The sequence below is a fragment of the Vombatus ursinus genome, unplaced genomic scaffold (assembly GCF_900497805.2).
Source record: "Vombatus ursinus unplaced genomic scaffold, bare-nosed wombat genome assembly UNPS02003292.1, whole genome shotgun sequence".
NCBI classification, from domain to species: domain Eukaryota; kingdom Metazoa; phylum Chordata; class Mammalia; order Diprotodontia; family Vombatidae; genus Vombatus; species Vombatus ursinus.
The window spans coordinates 17,316,749-17,324,229 of NW_020943070.1; the positions used below are offsets into that span (position 1 = coordinate 17,316,749).

The 7,481-nt window shown below is 40.0% G+C and overlaps 1 pseudogene; it reads right to left on the reverse strand.

The window, feature by feature from the left end:
• Positions 1-2,923: 2,923 nt before the first annotated feature.
• On the reverse strand, positions 2,924-6,746 carry LOC114050434 (annotated as a pseudogene).
• Between the last annotated feature and the right edge of the window lie 735 nt (positions 6,747-7,481).

Below are 7,481 nucleotides of genomic sequence, written 5' to 3' on the forward strand. Positions count from 1 at the left end.
AGAAAGAAAGAAAGAAAGAAAGAAAGAAAGAAAGAAAGAAAGAAAGAAAGAAAGAAAGAAAGAAAGAAAGAAAGAAAAAGAAAGAAAGGAGGGAGGGAGGGAGGAAGGAAGGAAGGAAAGAAGGAAGGAGAGAAAAAGATTGATTAAAAAAAAGATAGACATGTCTGGTACCAAATACTGCATTTCTTTTTAGAATGATCCATGCATTAATTACTTCTGTTGAACCCTTTCCCTTTATTATATTAAAGAATTCTATGGGGGCAAAAAGATATTATCAGGAAGTGACTACTCTATTTAAAAAAAAGTCATCAGTACAATACTGAAAAACAGTATACATCCTACTTCTCCTCTCTGCTAAAACAAAGGAAAAACAAAACTTTCTTTGACCTTGCCAGTTTCCTGAGCATTCCTTTTGTCTATCCCTTGCTCTGTTTTTCTCTCCCTGTTACTCTGCCTCTATGGGTCTCTTTCTCTCTCTTTCTCTGTGTGTCTTTCACTCGGTGTGTCTCTTTCCCTGTTTCTCTTTCTGTCTGTCTGTGTCCTCTTTTACTCATAATTTTTTTAAAGCAAACTAGCAATTTATTGGGAGGAAGTAACAAAGCTAATTGCTATTCTTGGTATGATTCTCACCAGACAGGAGGTATTGTTTTTTTTGGGGGGGGGGAATGCTGGGGGAGCTGGGGGGGTAAGGATCATTCTACTTTAAAGTCCAAAATGCTCTGATATGCATACTATATTATTGGAGTGTGAATTCTAAGGGGTTCAAGTGAAAAAAAAAACAGGTAGGACATCATGGATTAACTAAGTAACTTTTTGAGATTTTTTTTTTATAGTTCCTAGTTTTATTTATTAGTTCATTGTAGTTATGTGTTCCTTTCAATATTTGACTGGGAAACATTATACATCATTTGGTCTCAAAAAAATAATTGTATATCAGATCCCCTGTTCAGAATTTTTGAGAAGTATTATAAACACACACACATACATATGTAGACTACTTTTAATTATTTTCAATTACATATAAACAAAAATTTTTTTTTAGAATTTTGAGTTCTAAATTATCTCCCCAAGTTTTTGCATCAATATTAGGGAAATTGGTCTTTAGTTTTCTTTCTCTGTTTTAGCTCTTCCTGGTTTATTATCAGCACAATTTTTGTATTGTAAAACGAATTTTACAGGACTCCTTCACATATATTTCCAAGTAGTTAATATGGTATTGGAATTAATTGTTCTTTACATATTTGGTAGAACTCACTTGTGAATTCATCTAGCTCTGGACGTTTTTTTTTTTTTAGGGAGCTCATTTATGACTTATTCAATTTCTTTTTCTAAAATTGGATTATTTAAATATTCTATTTCCTCTTCTGTTAATGTGGGCAATTTATATTTTTTGTAAATCTGAATTTATATTTTACTGATGTATTTAGAGATACAAATTTTCTACTAAGTACAGCTTTGTGTGCATCTCATAAATTTTGGTACGTTATCTCTTGTTGTCATTCCCTTTGATGAAATTATTTATTATCTGTGCGATCTGTTCTTTGAAGCACTCATTCTTTTGGATAAAATTAGTTGCCAATTAATTTTCAATCTATGTTTCCATAGATTCCTTTCTTAAACATAATTTTATTATATTATGGTCTGAATAGGATGTAGTTAATATTTCTGGTTTGCTGCATCTTGTTGTAAAGTTTTTATGACCTAAATCAGAGTAAAATTTTTTGTAAAGTGGCCATGTATAGCTCACAGGGAAAAATATATACTCCTTTTTTTTTTTAACAAACCCTTAGATTTTCTTTCTTCACTGGTCCATTTTTCTACAACAAATATGTATGAAATCATCTATAATAAAATTATTTACAACATTTCCAAAGGAGACAAATTATTTCGGCCCCCATTACAGTTATTCACAGCATACTTCCACTGCCCCAAACATTACCAGCTAGCTAAGAATAGTCACTGTGTCTGCCAATTTACTTAGGAAACAAATGTGAAATCTAGACATTTACAACAGTAGGTTGTCATTTCTTACAAGAGACAACAATTCTTTTTGGAAAACTTCATCTTGCCACAGCAAATGGTTCATCAACCCTGCCTATGTTGCTGTTCATTAATAAAGGGGCTACATGGTTTGAGAGAGGGTCAGCATTATTAAATGATTAACCGTACAGGAATGGTTCTGTTTGTTTTTAAAAATCATAGCTCAAAATTGCTTTTTGCAAAATTCACACACATTTACAAGTATCAAGTTGCCTGAAGCAATTTACTTGGATTTCTTTTATTTGGATGGCATTATGCTGCCGGCTGCCTCTTTTGAAGTGCTAGAAGCTGACACCAGCCAGGAAGAACCCTTGTGCTCCCCATTTCCCCCACTCTCTGGGGCAGTGGTGGGCTCTTTGGCTCTTAAGTTTCTCCAACTTGGAGTTTAAGACTTCTCCCCTTTCATCTTGGGCTCATTACTTTGACTGGAGACTCTATCATCATTTGCTTCCGGTCCTAGTCTGTGTGCAGGTCCCTGAGGAGATACAGCTGGGATCTCCTTCTAGGCCAGATTTGGTGAAGGTGCCATATTCTGCAGAAGCTCTGGATAGGTTCCTGTTTTCTGTTCTACTAGTCCAATTCCAAGCTGTTCAGTCACTATGTCACCATAATTAGTTTTAAGATTAGGGATTGTGGAAGCAAGCTCTAAAATCACTGGAACATTTACCACGGATGGTGCTCTGGCAAGAGAAGCATTGTTCAATAATCTGGGAACCATTGACACTGAGAAAGAAGAAATAGCTATGGTGTTGATACTTGGTGTGCTAGGCCCAAGAGTGCTTATCTTCAGCATAGTGAATGCCTTATTGCCCAGCTCTGTACTTATCTGCTTAGCTCCCACATAATGCAGAGCTGGCATTTCCAGGCCCTGCCCTTTAGCACCTCAATTCAAAAAATATTGTTCCTCTCCTTTTTCAAGAGATCTTGTTACCTTATTGCGTGCTATGGTCAACAAAATCTTGTCCTTTTTTTTTCCCTTGCCCTTGCTAGATGAAATGGCTTCTTTGGTTGCCAGAGGACCCTGGACTACTGGTAAGAAAAGGTGAAACCATCCCTGCTGATTGTGCAGCTATTACAGAGCACTGATCTGGTGAAACACTACCTTGAGGACTAGCCTCATGGGCACTAACTTGCTGGACTTGCTGGACAGGGGTCTGTGCAGGAACAATTAAAGAAGCTATGGATGGGGGAGAAGGAGGCTGCATGGGTGCTGCCCATGAGTTAAGAACCAAGCACCTGTTGGTTGGTGTGCTTGGGGTAGTACTACTGGGTGATGCACTAGGAGGTGCAGGAGCAGAAGAAAATTTTATGTTCTGGATTGTATATAAAGGGCCAACCACCGCCACAGGCTGTGGCATTAAATTAGCATTTGAGGTCAATGGGGCTGCGGAATGGTACTTGACTGATATTCATTCATATCCTGAATTATCAAGAATGAATTTAGAAATACAGGTGTAATGAATTGAAATTGAACACTGAACTAAGCTGATGATTGCCCCTCAGAAACCATAACTTTGTTTCCCACATTGGGCATTGTGAGTACTGCTGACATTAATATAGACTGCAGGTGAGATGGCAAAGATGTTGATGTATTAGAAGTAGTAATGAAGTTTGAAGTTACAAAGAGTTATTTGGTTTGGTAGCAAAGGAGTAGAAATAGAAGAGCTGACAAGCGTGGACATTATTGGGGGTACATTGAGTGTGACCCTGGAGTTGACCTCACCCAATTCTTGGTACATTTCAGTTGAACGTGGTTCGTTACTGTGAGTAAGTTTAAGGGATTAGAAGATTTCTTACCAGAAAGTGGATCCTGCAGTGGAAGAATGACAGCTATCTTTTTTTTTTTATTATTTTTAGTTCTTCCCCTGATGACACTGTAGGTAACACTTCGAGACTGTTAAGTCCAGGGAGTTTAATGGTAACATTAGGAGCTCCAGAATGATCAAGAAGTTTAAGAGATTGGGGCTTCTCTCATAGCAGGAGAGAGTATAGATTTGTTCTCTTCTACAACAGGAAGTTTGCTAGTGGCTAAAGGTTGCATCCCCTTTTTGTGTTGGTCTTCAGAAACCATTATCTTCATTTCTTGGATAGGAATGGTTTTCAGCTCAGCATTTGCCTGATCTTTATTACATAAGATAGTCTGACGGTCATTGTCCTGGAGAACATTAACCCTATCTTTGTTATCCTCAGTAATACTCAGTAATAGGGACGCTTGGGTTTGGTGGATTCAGCATGTTGTTATTAGGGAAATTCTCAGGTACAGGTGTGGGAAAAGAAGTAGAAATGGCCAATACACTTCTTTGCAATTCTGCACCCTACATCAGAGCTGGATTTGTCTGGGATGTCAGAGACAATTTAGGTGTTTTTGAGTTTTGTCTGCCTGGACTTGTGTAGTGACCTGGGACTAAATCTTCATCACTGCTTGGACTGGTTCACTTTGCTCCTCCAGCATTAGCCTGCTTTCCAGAATTAACTACAACAGAATGAAATGTAGGAGTCTGTGGAGGAGCAACAGTTGATGGATTATTAATAGGGAGATCTGAAGGGGCTTGCCCAATGACCTTTAAAGTAGTTGGATTCAGATCCAGCTGATCAAATCCTCTCCTCAGATTAGGCCCGGAAGGCAAAAGAATATTAATCTGAGGAGGAAAAAAGACTTGTTATAGAAGCACTGAGCCGTTCTGGTGACAAACTTATCTCTGAAGGTTCTGTGCTAGATTGGCAATTGTTTGGTGTCTGAGGGTGACAGGGCCTCGGGCTGGCCCTGTTTGGTGTTTTAGGCCTAGATTTCCGTGTAGGGGTAGCAACATTTGGAAAACGGTGACCATGAGAACTAGATAAAGAATTAACTGGTTGTTATTGTGGACTTGCACCTCTAGGAGCAGAAAGGGGAGATGATCCTGGTTTTGGCCTTGATGTCATTAAATGGTTTTAATAAACTACTAAATGCAAAGTCAGGTTATTTGAAATCCCTGAGCCTGGAGGAACTTCATTTCCACTTCCTTCAGGAAGTAATGCCACTTCTCCCGGAGGTGAATAGGAAGGATTCTGTATATTATCTGAGTATAACATTTTTCTTGTTATTATTCCCCAGTGGAGGATTTACTGGTAATAGCATTCTTTTCTTATTAGATGGTGGTACTGAGCCAGAACCTTGCAGGCTGATCATTACCCACATGTCACCACTCTGCTGCATGGGCATTCTCTGTGCATTTGGGTTTAGGGGACCCTTTGTGGGGTAAACGTTTTGGGACCCAGGCAGTCTGACTGACTTGGGATCTTGCTGCATCATAACCATCATCATCATTTGTGGCTGCTGCCACTGATGTGACTGTGCCTGAGTAGGGGGAAGTCGGGAGTCCTGCTGTGAAGGTGGCTTCATGCAACAGGAGTTTGTAGTAGTCTTTGTTCAACTTGTTGAGATGGATAACCTGGTGGCCTACTTGCAAAATCTGAGAGTTTAGGGCCTATGTTGTCCAAACTAATTCCTTGTTTTCCCTCCAGACAGTTTGGTGTGTATATGGGGTATTAAGTTCTCCTTAGTGATTACTTTTTCTTCTTCCATGGCAGTTCCCATTATATTGGGCTGCATAATATTTGGTGGCCCATGTGATACTTGCATCTGGTTCTGAGGAGGACCAGTTCCTTGGCCACCTGTGTGCTATGCACTTTGGTTTCCTTGTAGCTCCTGTGTTCCCAGGGATTCCAGAGGCTGTTGAAGGCACTTGATTTTGTATAAAATCCTGATTGTCCTGTCCTGTCAAGAAGCCTGTTGGGAGCTGTTTAGATATCCCTCCCAGACCTAGATGTCAATCCTGTGGACCCTGATTTTGTTGTAGCATCACCATGAAGTTGGTGGCACATTTCCCTGTTGAACCATAGGATTTCCGCCAGGAGAAGTGACAGGCTGCTGAAATCCTAGGGAAACAGGGCTATTTTGAGTTGGCTTTGGTCCCATCTGCTGTTGTGTTTGGTGTACTGTTGGAGATGATGCAGGAGATTCCTGCTGCAAGGAAGAAGATTCCTGCTGCAAGGAAGAGAGGGATGAGGCAGGAGACTTATTCGTTAGGTGAGGCTGCTGAAGTGGTGTAGGAACCCAGGAAGGCCCCTCTTGAAGGCTCTTTATTTGAGGAGCTATAAATTGACCTGGGTTGCTCATTGGAGTAAAGTTTGTGTGGGACTGTGAGGTTTGCTGGCTTCCAAAGTGATATGGAGGTGGAGGATGGGAAGGAGTCTGTAATGTGACTTTAGATGGCCTTGCCTGAAGCTTCTGCTGCATAGGACCAGGAAGGAGAGGGGAGGTGTGTTCTATTTTCCACCCTTGATGTGGTGTCAATGTACCCAGAGCACCCTGGGCTGGTGGAGGCTAAAGAGCTCCAGAAGGCAACTGGTTCCAGCCAGGAGGAATAGGCACCTGGGTGGGGACAGTAAAAGGAAGCCGAATTCTCTGTGGCTGCTGCTGCTGTTGCTGTGGGGGTCTAGGTTGCATCTGCTATTGCTACTGCTCAAACCGCTCAAAATTAGGTGGATTTATTTGTCCATTAATTGGAACTGGCTGCATTTGATGGAGCTGAGGAGCCAAAGAGCCTGAGGTATGACTGTTACTACAGAGGAAACTCAGAAAGGAGTGAATCCACTGCATCTGACTATGAAGCAGGTTGAGGTACTTTGGTCTGCAGCTCTGAGTTAGCACCAGCTGTTATCATGGAAAAAAATGGCCTTTGAGGTTGTCACTGCAGCCCAGAGAGCGTGGCAGAGGGACAGGAGACTCTGAACCCTTCAGTGGCTTCAGACCCAGCCAGGAGGCAGAGAGAGAGAGGGAAGGGCACGGCGGGGAGCAAGTATACTCCTTACTATTCCAATTCAATTTTCTCCATATCTAACTATTCTAAAAATCTATTCATCTTCTTTACTTGTTATTTATGGCTTGAGTTATCCAGTTTTGAGAGGGAAATTTACGAATATAATTTTCCTATCTATTACCACATGTACCTCATTTAACTTTTCCTTTAAGAATTAGGAAGCTATGCCATTTGGTGCATATGTTTGTATTTTTTCCAATATTTTTTCTGATTAAATGTAAAAATAATTTTACATTTTTTTTTAAATTTTGAGTTCCAAAGTTTTTCTTTTCTCCTTTCTGTGGCCCCTCATTGAGAGGCAAGCCCATTGATATAGTTTATACATGTGCAGTCATATAAAACATTTCCACATTAGCCATGTTGTGAAAGAAAACAGATCCCCAGTCAAAGAAATCAAGAAAAATAAAGTTAAAAAGATGTATGCTTCAATCTGGATTCACAGTTCATTAGCTCTTTTTCTGGAGGTGAATAGCATCTTTCATCATAACTCCTTTGGGATTGTCTATAACATTATATTACTGAGAATAACTAATTTATACTTGATCTTCGCACAATGTTGCTGTTATTGTGCACAATGTT